This window comes from Oncorhynchus mykiss, chromosome 22, assembly GCF_013265735.2.
Source record: "Oncorhynchus mykiss isolate Arlee chromosome 22, USDA_OmykA_1.1, whole genome shotgun sequence".
NCBI classification, from domain to species: domain Eukaryota; kingdom Metazoa; phylum Chordata; class Actinopteri; order Salmoniformes; family Salmonidae; genus Oncorhynchus; species Oncorhynchus mykiss.
In genome coordinates this window covers 32,146,780-32,159,352 of record NC_048586.1, presented here as the reverse complement: position 1 = coordinate 32,159,352, position 12,573 = coordinate 32,146,780, and the positions used below count along the sequence as shown (strand labels likewise).

The 12,573-nt window shown below is 40.1% G+C and overlaps 1 protein-coding gene across 1 annotated transcript in view; it reads right to left on the bottom strand.

Annotated features, from left to right (window-relative positions):
• Positions 1 to 4,058, bottom strand: part of znf385b (zinc finger protein 385B) — a 157,061-nt gene extending 153,003 nt beyond the window's left edge. The window contains exon 1 of the mRNA XM_021579542.2: positions 3,977 to 4,058. The gene's annotated coding sequence lies outside the window, so the exon portion shown is untranslated. The remainder of the gene's footprint in view (positions 1 to 3,976) is intronic.
• Positions 4,059 to 12,573: the final 8,515 nt, after the last annotated feature.

The window sequence follows — 12,573 nt, the reverse complement described above, 5'->3', positions numbered from 1 at the left end:
AGACGTCATGTACTGAAGCGCAAAGTTACATCCCCTGACGATCTGTATTGCCTTTGCAATGAGTACACATCTTAATGTTTTAGATTAGAAGCTGTGGAATATGAACTTTAAATTCCTGACAAGAAGAAAATGTCCAAATTAGCATATATCCTGCCAGTCCGTGGCGGTGTACTAGCTGTGCCATGGCAGTGTACTAGCTGTGCCATGCTGGGTCAGGGGTTAGCATTAGCATTTTGATAAAGAGACAAACAAACAACAGAGAAATAAGACATGCATAAAGAGAGCTTAGTTAGGGGATGTCATGCCAGTGAACCACACGGTATTGTGGCCAATGAGACAACCTGACAAGACCAGAGGCAGGGGAGCAATTAAAAGGCCACTTGAAAGAAAGAACCATAGGGTGAAATAAGCTGTTTAAATCAGAGATGAAATGGAAGTAGTAACTAAAACAAACATGAAAATAAAAAGTAATGTGTAATTCTGTGTGGTTCAGTTAATAAGAGCAAGGTCCTAGAAACGCCAAGGTTATGGGTTCATTTCCCTCTGGGGTCACATATAAAAAATATATGCACTCGTGGTACTGTAAGTTGCTTTGGATAAAAGCATCAGCTAAATGGCATATCAAAGTATGTAGCACAGATTTCACACATCAAATCTCTATTGGATGTTCTCAGGCAGACAGTGTTCCTTTTCACTCTCTGTTTCTCCTGAAATAGGACCTAACGCCCTAGTCCTGTCAGGAACGACACTGTATGATTCATTACCCCTTTAGAAAGAAAGAAGGCGACTACTTCTTTCTTTCTCTTCTTTTCCTCTACCTTCCAGCCTTGTCCTTCCCTCCATCCTGCCATACTGAACAAAAATATAAATGCAACAATTTTACAGATTTTAACTGTGTTACAGTTTATATGAGGAAATCAGTCAATTGAAGTCACATAATTATGCCCTAATCTATGGAGTTCACATGACTGGGAATACAGATATGCATCTGTCAGTTACAGATATCTTAAAATAAATGGGCCTTCCCTCCATCTTTCTCTCCATCCCTCCATCCTAGGCTATATCCCAATTGGCTCCCTATTCACTACATAGGTATATATTAAATAGGGAATGGGGTGCCATTTCGGATGCAGACAGTCTCCTAGTTATCATTTGTTAAACCCTGTGGAGACGTGCTGTAGAGGTGTGGTGGCAATGTATTAGTTTCTGCCCCATTCCTGACCACTTTACAAGAGGCAGCCCCTGGGCTCAGCTTCACCAGGAGTAAAAATAGGCCTAAATATGAAATGTGAATACATTTGCTGCATTCACAGATAGAAAGAAAAAAGAGAGCGAGAGAGATAGAGAGAGAGTTGTGTGTGTAAACATATTTTATATTCAAACCAACCAACAATTCATTCCTCTTCGTTAACAGTTTGTATAATGATGTAACCTTGACCAGAAAACATCTTACAGTTAGCTCATGGAAGTAATGTACCAAATGCATTGAAAAGTTGATTACAGTCAGCATCACTCATACATATCATACCTAGAAAGTGGGTGTGAAACAGTGGTGTTGTGCTCCTAGACAAGGCTCATCACATCATTGTCAACAGTGTCAATCACATTGCTTCCAATACACTGAGAATGATTACAACCACAGCTACAGGAGAGAACAGGTGGAGGGCTGAGGAGGATATACAGAGCTGTGTCCCATAAGGCTCTCGTAAAAAGTAGTGCACTATATAGGGCAGGCCTGGGCAATTCCAGTCCTCGGGCCCTAACTGGTGTCACACTTTTTCCCCAGCCCCAGCTAACACACCTGACTCCAACAATCAACTATTCATGATCTTCAGTTAAACATGCAGTTAGTTTAAATCAGGTGTGTTTGTTAGGGATGGGGGAAAAGTGTTACCCCCGAGGACTGGAATTGCCCAGGCCTGATATAGGGAATAGGGTTCCATTTGGGATCCAGACTGTTTTTCAGTATCCTATAGATCACCTTCACACTGAGATGGAGGCTCTATAAATCATACCAGACAGAATGGGACTAATTACAGTCTGCACCCTATTCCCTATATAGTGCACTAAAAGAAAACGCTAAAAAAGCATTTGAAAGATTTAAAATATCATTTTCACCCAAGTCTGCCAGTCAAAGCCATCTCATCTCACTGCACAGCAGCAGCAGTCAAACAACAGGGACAGGGATAGGGACAGGGATCACATATGTCTATCCTATCCTAAGAGTTAACACAGTAGCAAAGTGTGCAGAAATAATAGCTGTTGACTTTATTATAGATGGCGATTAAAGCCCCAATCCTGAGTTTGTGTTTCATCCCAACGACAGCCCCGCACCACTTGATTAGGAATTGAGGAATTGTGCTGGGGATAATAGGAGTTATAGATAAAAGGAGTGTCAGTCCATGAGATTGGCATGATAGTTTGCAACTGAATAAAGCCCGTCCATTTTGTTACAATGAATAGAACCATTCCCTCTCTCTGTCCCCCCCCACACACAGGCACACACACACACACCTTTCATTGCCCCACCCACTCAATAAAATCTCTCTGTACTCCATTGGTGTCGTCAATAAGCAACCATGACAAAACAATGTGTTCCTCCTCAACCTGCCTGCCAAGAGTGATGGTTGGTAGCTGGGCAGGCAGGTGGCAGAACAACACGCTCAGAACATGCCAGGTCACCAGGCCACAGATAGATCAGGCCCTAATCAGTCTGTCAATGCAAAATACACACCACACACACAGGCATGCACGAGCACACATAAAAACACACACACATATACACGCACCCACAGATACTGCATAAAACGTATTGAAAAAATGGTTGTGACTTGGTATGTTATTTTGGTATTTTATTAGGATCCCCATTAGCTGTTGCAAAAGAAGAAGCTACTCTTCCTGGGGTCCACACAAAACATGAAACATGACATAATACAGAACATGAATAGACAAGAACAGCTCAAGGACAGAACTAAATCACTTTTTTTCCCATTCTATCCTGCAATAAATCGTGTATAGAAAATTATCTGTCAATGTCAAACAAGGTTAAAAAAAAAAAGTGAATACAGCTATTGGTGATTGCTGCAGTCTCATCCACTTATTCTAACATTTTCAAACAGCATTCTGGGCACTGTAGGCAAAACAGTTCTTCCATTGAAACACAACATATAGCCTAACAGACAACAAAACACATGACCTTACGTCGGAAAAATGGATTAGTATTAAGGAATGCAGCCCATTGATTGACAGCATTATCACTAGGCTACACAAAGCGAAACCGTTAGCCTATCAGTCTTCGCAGACAGTCTTCTATCTCACGCATTGCCTACAATCAAGGTGGACTGACCTGCGCCAAACGATCACTGTAGCTGTAGAACCTAAAACCTAATAATTAGATGGAGAGATATATTTTTATTTGATTTCCTTCTTTTTTGGAATAAATGCATGTCCTATTTAGCCACCAAGGAAATTATATACTTGACACGAAGCCATCGATGTATTTCCTAACAGGTGGCAGATGTGCAAGAGCCGAGACAAATGTAAGAAATAACCTCTACTGATGTATTAATAACACGTGCATTACAGGTCCGCAGAATATAAACTATGCACTACGATGCTCAGTTGACATAACTTGGTCGCATATCACAGAGCTGACAAGCGCACTTTCAAAATCTAATGACAAAGAATAAAGAAACGATTTTATTGCAATCTAAAACTTCCAGATAAGTAAAAGTTAAGAAAATAGCTTCCAAAACTAGACTAATCTCAGCGTAAATTAAAGGAAAATGCCCCTTGTATATTATTTTAGTGAAAAGTGAAGAAATAAAATGGACTGGCTGCAGTATTAGTGGAAATAGAAATATGAAACTTCCCATTGACTCCATCTATTTACCTTGCACATTTTCGCTGTAAAATTCAAGGAAATCCGATCGAATGCATTTCATAATCAATCATGTCTTGCAGTTTATTGACTTACCTGTGGTTAGGCTTGGAAGTCAGGAAAGTAAAACGGTCTCCGTTCTGTTCTTTCAGCTTGCCGGCCGGTTATTCCAAATGCCTTCTCCACTGACTAGCGCTCCAAATATTTGACAGCGAGGAGCTGAGTAGTATTCTGCCAGCAGCACAAACAACGACGTTACTTTCATATGGTAATAAGGAAACTTTCAAAATAAAAGCCTGCATTTCAAAACATTGCAATATGGATACTCATTCAAATGATATTGAATTTGACTCTATGGCCACTTTTATTATGCCAACAAGAAAATACAATAACAAATTTATGAAAACAAATAAAAATGTAAAAAAAATACCAATAATGAACCAACACAAGGTATGCACTGGTATGTTGTGAATATTGGGCTATAGAGATAACTTTTGTACTTGTATCAGCTAAAGTGGGGTGGAAAATACTCAGTAGGGTCTCCACTAACCAAATATGTTTAGTTTTGGAGGGGCACTGTATCGTACATACCCAGCAGCACTTAGTTCTCCACCCCTTCCATAGCCTCCAATGCAATACACTGTAATATACTGTACATGGGATGCTAATTGGCTGGCAGAGAGAAAAATGTTCTACCTGTCTCAGTGGGGGTGGGAAATACTCAGTATGGTCTCTACTAACCAAATATGGTTAGTTTTGGAGGGGGACGGTGTTATAGATATGTATTTAGTCTTGCATTTTATATTAATTCCAAAACAATACATCCATGTACTGTTGTTGTCTTGAATATGAGTTGTTTTGCTTACCCTGTTTGCTTCCAGTGTGAAATAAAATGTAAACAAATTCAGACACAATGTAAACCATGATGGACTGGCCTAGATTAACCTAATGGTGATGGTAATGAGGCACCTTTACACATTTAAATCAGCCCAAGGACCGCCTTGACATGTGCCAAAAGATCTGGTCATTCACGTCGCCAGACAAATGTAATATCATTGAGATATCCTAGTAAAATCATGTTGCTATAGGTTTATATCACCCTAATTATGCATAGCCTTCCATCAATTGTCCTAAACCGACCTAGGACACAATAAATCCAAAAGTTGGCCTCCTGAACTTGAGTTTTGGACTGATTCATGGATCATAGCCCATCTCTCCAAATTGTATTAGAAAGTGAAGTGATTAGAAACTTCAATGTTTAGCATTCAACTTCCACACATAAAAGGCACTCTTGACATTATTTTCAAGCAAATATTACAAAGAGAGAAGCACCACACACATGCAGTAAATGTGCAGCAATCAATCAATCACATTTATTTATAAAGCCCTTTTTACATCAGCAGATGTCACAAAGTGCTTATACAGAAACCCGGCCTAAACCCCCAAACAACAAGCAATGCAGTTGTAGAATCAGCAGTACTTAGTAGACAAAGAATTCGGACCAACACTACAGATAGTTTTATACTTTATGATTCTCATGTAAGGTCACCACTGTAATACGAAACCCTGTATCCCTATCTCGCTTTATTGATCTTCCAGCACTTGGCAAAGAGAAGTTGACCTACAGAATTAGTAATCAGTAATCTGTCATTCAGGGGTAACCACCAAAAAAGTACACTACTGGGCACAGTTTATTTTTGACTCTCTTAAGATTATCTCTATGGAGATTATCTCTATAGAATCTACAAACATTGAGGACACAGCAACAGCTATATTTTTATGAATTATGTCATGAGGGAGGGCCTTTACAGAATCTCTGATATAACTGCTTGACGGACATTTCATTACAAAATTATGGTCATTAATATGGAGTTGGTGCCCCCTTTGCTGCTATAACAGCTTCCACTCTTCTGGGAAGGCTCTTCACTAGATGTTGGAACATTGCTGCGGGGACTTGCTTCCATTCAGCCACAAGAGCATTAGTGAGGTCGGGCACTGATGTTGGGCAATTAGTCCTGGTTCGCAGTCGGCGTTCCAATTCATCCCAAAGGTGTTCGATGGAGTTGAGGTCAGGGCTCTGTGTAGGCCAGTCAAGTTCTTTCACACCGATCTCGACAAACCATTTCTGTATAATGGACCTTGCTTTGTGCACAGGGGCATGTCATACTGAAACAGGAAAGGGTCTTCCCAAAACTGTTGACACAAAGTTGGAAGCACAGAATCGTCTAGAATGTCATTGTATGCTGTAGAGTTAAGATTTCCCTTCACTGGAACTAAGGGGCCTAGCCCGAACCATGAAAAACAACCCCAGACCATTATTCATCCTCCACCAAACTTTACAGTTGGTACTATGCATTGGGGCAGGTAGCGTTCTTCTGGCATCCTCCAAACCCAGATTCATCTGTCGGACTGCCAGATGGTGAGGCGTGAATCATCACTCCAGTGAACGCGCTTCCACTGCTCCATAGTCCAATGGCAGCAAGCTTTACACCTCTCCAGCCAAAGCTTGGCATTACACATGGTGATTTTAGGCTTGTGTGAGGCTGCTCGGCCATGGAAACCGATTTCATGAAGCTCCCGACGAACAGTTATTGTGCTGACGTTGCTTCCAGAGACAGTTTGGAAATCGGTAGTGAGTGTTGTAACCAAGGACAGTCCCATTCTGTGAGGTTGTGTGGCCTACCACTTCGCAGCTGAGTCGTTGTTGCTCCTAGACGTATCCAATTTACAGTAAGACCACTTACAGTTGACCGGGGCAGCTCTAGCAGGGCAGAAACAGGTGTGGCTGAAATAGTCAAATCCACTAATTTGAAGTGGTGTCCACATACTTTTATTTACATAGTATATCAGTGAGCAAGTATAGTCCTGTAAGTCAGATTCAGGTATTGATGTTATTCCAACATGTAACTATCTCCCTAATCATCTTGAGAGTAAAGCCTTTCCTGTTCTGAAATTTCTGAAGAAAACATCCGCTTTCAAAGAATGTCACAAAAGATGACTTAAAGCAAACAGTCCAAATCAGCAATTCAACAACTTCATTTCACAGTTGGATGCAGTGAAAACAGGACAGAGTACACGAACCACTGCTTCAACAGAGGCTTCATAACAGCGATATGTGTGACATTAAATCATGTTTTGTGAAGGAAATGCCAACTTCAACTTTCTTAGCCAATGATCTCCTCTTCCACATTTACGCTCTCAAAATTGCAGTCAGTTCAAGAAAGCCATGTATAGCCAGGGTAAAAAAAGACGAGTTGAACAAAGTCATATTTCAGAAAGAGGCATCAAGGAATTACTTTCACTGCAAGCATGCCAAGGTAACAAGATTTGTAAAACATGTAATGTCATCCTGCTCCAAATACATTATTTGTGAAGGTAAGCAGGTCAGCAGAGAACTGGTTAGAGCTTGAATCTATCCTGCATATACACTACCGTTCAAAAGTTTGGGGGTCATTTAGAAATGTCCTTGTTTTTGAAAGAAAAGCACATTTTTTGTCCATTAAAATAACATAAAATGAATCATAATTACAGTGTAGACATTGTTAATGTTGTAAATTACTATTGTAGCTGGAAATGTCCGATTTTTATGTAATATCTACATAGGCGCACAGAGGCCCGTTATCAGCAACTGGTTAGAGACCGTTTGTGCTGTTCTGTGAAGGGAGTAGTACACAGCGTTGTACGAGATCTTCAGTATCTTGGCAATTTCAATCATGGAATCGCCTTAAATTCTCAGAACAAGTTTCAGAAGAAAGTCCTTTGTTTCTGACCATTTTGAACCTGTAATCGAACCCACAAGTGCTGATGCTCCAGATACTCAACTAGTATAAAGAAGGCCAGTTTCATTGCTTCTTTAATCAGAACAACAGTTTTCAGTTGTGCTAGCATAATTGCAAAAAAAGGTTTTCTAATGATCAATTAGCGTTTTAAAATGATAAACTTGGATTAGCTAACACAACGTGCCATTGGAACACAGGAGTGATGGTTGCTGATAATCAGACATTTCCAGCTACAATAGTCATTAATAACATTAACAATGTCTGCACTGTATTTCTGATCAATTTATGTTACAAAAAAAGTATTTCAAAAACAAGGACATTTCTAAGTGACCCCAACATTTTGAACGGTAGGTTATATCATACACTTCTTTGAATAATCTAGTATTATAACATTTTCAGATAATTACCCATTTGTGAAATTGTACACACACTACATGGCAAGCTCTAGTATATTGACTGCACTCAAGTATCAAAATCAAGTTAGAGTAGGTCCAAGAATTCCTGAAGCAAGCTGTGTTCTATTTGGTATCATATGAAAAGAAACACACTGAAAAAGTACTAAATGTTCTTCAGAAAGATAAAAGTAATCTGTACTCTGACAAATGCACAAAGAATGACTCGTGTCTAAACTTCTAATTCCAACAAATTTACTAAAAATGATTATAAAATATTAAACAATGTCAGCAAGTGGTTCAATGACCGAATAATTGACGAGTACAATAATATTTTGAAGTCCCATCTGAAGGAAACATTTCCGCTAATGTCCCCTGCGTCTTTTGCGAGTCAGAAATGACAGAGTCTGTTTTGTGAAAGCAAACAAGTTATGCCAAATGTGCCTGGAACGGTGCACAATTTGTGGCGTTTTCAGCATGTGATAGTGCCTGTGAACTTAGTCACATTGGACAGTTATAGCCATAGATGTGCAACTTATAGTTAGTAGCAGTAATTGCATTACATTAAATCTAAAAAAGTATGGATTCCTTAAGCCAGTATGAAAAATAATTAAAGGATACACTACAGTATCTGGTAATGCATGGATTTGTGGTGGATTTGACACCCAACTATGCATTCTTTCATCGGTGCTCCCATTTTAGAAAACAGTCAGACGGTAGTAGTTGTGGTGTTTGTGTACTTATTCTCTAAAGCAGTGTTAGAGGGCAATGTGAATACACTTTGTCACAATTGCATGCAAGAGTATGTTTTCTATCAGTTATCAGAGAAAATTATTATGTCATACATTTGTACTGTACAACATGTACTGGTAACCTTGACAGAAAAGAAACACATAGGGGGCTATAACTTGTAAATAATGTTCTCCAGTGTTGTCCTAAAAGCTGGATAAACTGTGTACTGTTAGCCTTGTAGTAATATTGTTAGCCTTGTAATACATTTTAAACTCTACAGAAAAAAACATTGCTGACCTTGATTGATAATCATGACAATATAGCTGGCAAATAATCTTGTTAATCTTAAATCCTAATACCCTGGTTAATATTACACTTAACTTGTGAATACATTTGTTTTCATTTCAATAAAAGAGTTTGGCTTTTGTGTTTATTTTTTTTTATTGTTGATGAATGTGTCTTGATTTCAGGAACATGGATAGTACCAGGTCATTTAAAGCTGTGTTGATGGATGTGTACTACAGACTCCCCCTCTAAAACGACACATATTTGGATAGTAGAGACCCTACTGAGTATTTCCCACTCCACTTTAGCTGAGAGAAGTAAAAAAGTTCTCTACAAGCCAATAAGTATCCCATGTACAGTGTATTGCACTGCAGTGAAAGGAGTGGGTGGAGTATGGAGTCACTAGTACTCTGTATTAAACCCTTTGCCCAGCACAAGGGACCCATTTACTTTTTGCAGATTCTGAGTAATTCCCCCATAACATATATTTGTATTTTATTGCGAGTGTATTTCTCTAAGTATACATTTTACGTGTGAAAAAAAAGTATGCACTGTAAATTACAATGGATTGAACCTTTATTTAACTAGGTAAGTTCATTAAGAACAAATTCTTATTTACAATGATGGCCTACCCCCAGCCAAACCCAGACGACACTGGGCCAATTGTGAGCCGCCCTATGGGACTACCAATCACGGCCTGATGTGATACAGTGTGGATTTGAACCAGAGACTGTAGCCTTTAGCCTTAGCCTGTAGCCTGTAGCCTGACACCTTTTACACTGAGATGCAGTGCCTTAGACCGCTGCGCCACTCGGGAGCACTTAGATAAGAGTGTCTGTTAAATGACTAACATGTAAATGCAGTATAACCCTCTTTTTTTGTAATATAGCCTACTAACAATAGCTTTCAACATATCAGTATTTGTGTAAACAATCAAAATAAATGCTGGTATAAATAATACAATATAAAATATGTGAAATTATCCATTTATGTGTTTACAATTCTGTGAAAAGCAGTTGTACTGCACTAGTAGTAAAAAAAAACATATATTCCCAAAATGTAGCATGTCTTTGCAGGGGTACTCTTTTTTTCCCATTTTTTTATACTCTCTCATGCTGCCAACATAATACACTGCTGCTAGGAGAACTGTAATACACTTCAGTGTTCTAGCTCTGAAAACATCCACGCATGCTCATCCCTGGGCCTTTAGGGGCAATAGCAGCACTACCTGAGCCTGTGCACAAGGCTATGCCCTACATTACACTGCTCTCAAAGTCTTCCATGATTCTTGCTGCTTGAGTCTCACTGCTTTTTATTTAGAGAATGAATAAAGTTCGACATTACCTGCTGGGGCTTACTATAATAACCATGTGTAAATGCAGTTGTAGGCTAAACTATATTTTAATACTCAGAGGATAAAATCAACATAAACAATCTTTTGGGAGATGACACTTAATTGTATGCCATAGCGTTGGTCATCCTGTAAACGTACTATTTTAGACGTTAAATGCAGGGTTCAGAACACCACCCACACACAGAGGTCCTCCTCCTCTCCTCTCCTAAACTTCCTGTGGTCAGTTGGCTAGGGAGATTATACACCTCTTCTTTCTCTGGATTAAAAAGCATTCATGAGTAAAGCCACATGAAAATGCACACACTTAGTAACTGTTCCAGTGAAATAGACCACTTACATCCACAAATGCATCCCTAGTAGGCAACCTACAATATAGGTTAGAGACATCATTAATGGAACACCACCTACTCAGCATGTTTAAGGATGGAAAAAATATTCAAGACTAAAAGCACATGAAATTGCACTCTTACTAACTGTTCTAGTATGATAGTTGCATGCATCCATCCTCAAATCGATCCCTTCCCTACCTACAGTACAGAGAGAAACATTCTTCAGCGCGACAACAGCAAATGTACATGAAATTGCACACTGCTCCAGTAAAATAGTTAATTGGGCTACATTCATCCACACATCCCTAGTCCTACCTACTGTAGCCTACTGTAGAGGCATTCTTCAGTCAGGCACCTTTTTAGCACAGGAGAGGCAGGGAATGTAAATCTGTCCTATGTATGGCCAAGGGGCAATCATCACACTAATGTTATGCTTGATGTATAGTCTCATTATCAGTGTAATGGCTGCCTGCCTGTTTCCTGGCTGCTTGCTTCATGGCTGCATTATATCTGCAAACTGGCTACCTGCTACATGGCTTCTTGCTACCTGCTACCTGAATCCTGGCTGTCTGCTAACTGGCTGCTACCGCCTGGAGTGGAAGGGTGATCTGTGGAGCTCCACAGAGAAGAGTCCCGTGAGTCAAGGGATGTGTCCCAAATGGCACGCTATTCCCGATGTAGTGCACTACTTTTGAGCAGAGCCCTATGGGCCCTGGTCAAAATTGGTGCCCTATATAGTGAATAGATTGCCATTTAGGACAGAACCAAAGAGGTGTGAGGTACTGAAATTCTCCAGACACATAAGTTATCAATATTTGGAAGTAGCACTACTACCTCTGTGCCTCTCTCTCCATGTACCCCCTTCTGAATAAGTTCATTAGCAATTTACAGCTGCTCGCCAATTCATTATATCTCTGTGCTGTGAGACTGGCAGTAAAGGTTATATATCATATAGCTATTGCATATAGGTTATCACATATATCCTTTAGGACACACTGTAAATACTTACATATTCTGAAGGGTTAAGAGAGTGTTCTGTTTCTCTGAGTTGAGGTAGAGCCAAGCTTTTCCATTACCAGTTGCCCTGGGATGAGACTGCTCAATTGGTATTTCCACCATTCCTCGACTCCCATCTCCTTGCTCCCTTCAAAACCTTACTGGAGGAGAAGGTCTCTCCCATCAGACCTTCTTATCCAATGCATTCTGAGACAGCGAGGAGGATGGATGCAAGGAAATCGAAGAAAGATTAACTGAGAAAGTGCCAAGGACTCCTTCTAGATGACCCATTGAGAATCTACCAGGCATTATGTTCCTCCCTTCATTGTTCTCTAAGAATTCTCAACCAGTATGACAACCAGTATGACAGTTGAAATGAACCAGTACTCTTCTCTTGGAATCCAATAGTTGAAAAGGAAAACACTGAGCAGGAAAAAATACAAAACCCCCTAAAATATCACATGCAGACCCTTAACTCAGTACTTTTCCACACCTGTATTTGGGGAGTTTGTCCCAGTCTTCTCTGCAGGTTGGATGGAGAGCACCATAGTAATTTTCAGGTCTCTCCAGAGATGTTTGATCGGGTTCAAGTCTGGGCTATGGCTGGGCACCTCAAGGACATTCAGAGACATGTCCCAAACCCATTCCTACCTTATCCTGGCTGTGTGCTTAGGGTCGTTGTCCTGTTGGAAGGTGAACCTTTGCCCTAGTCTGAGGTCCTGAGTGGTCTGGAGCAGGTTTCATCAAGGAGCTCGCTCTGCTCCGTTCATCTGTCCCTCAATCCTGACTAGTCTACCAATCCCTGCCACTAAAAAAACAGATGGTG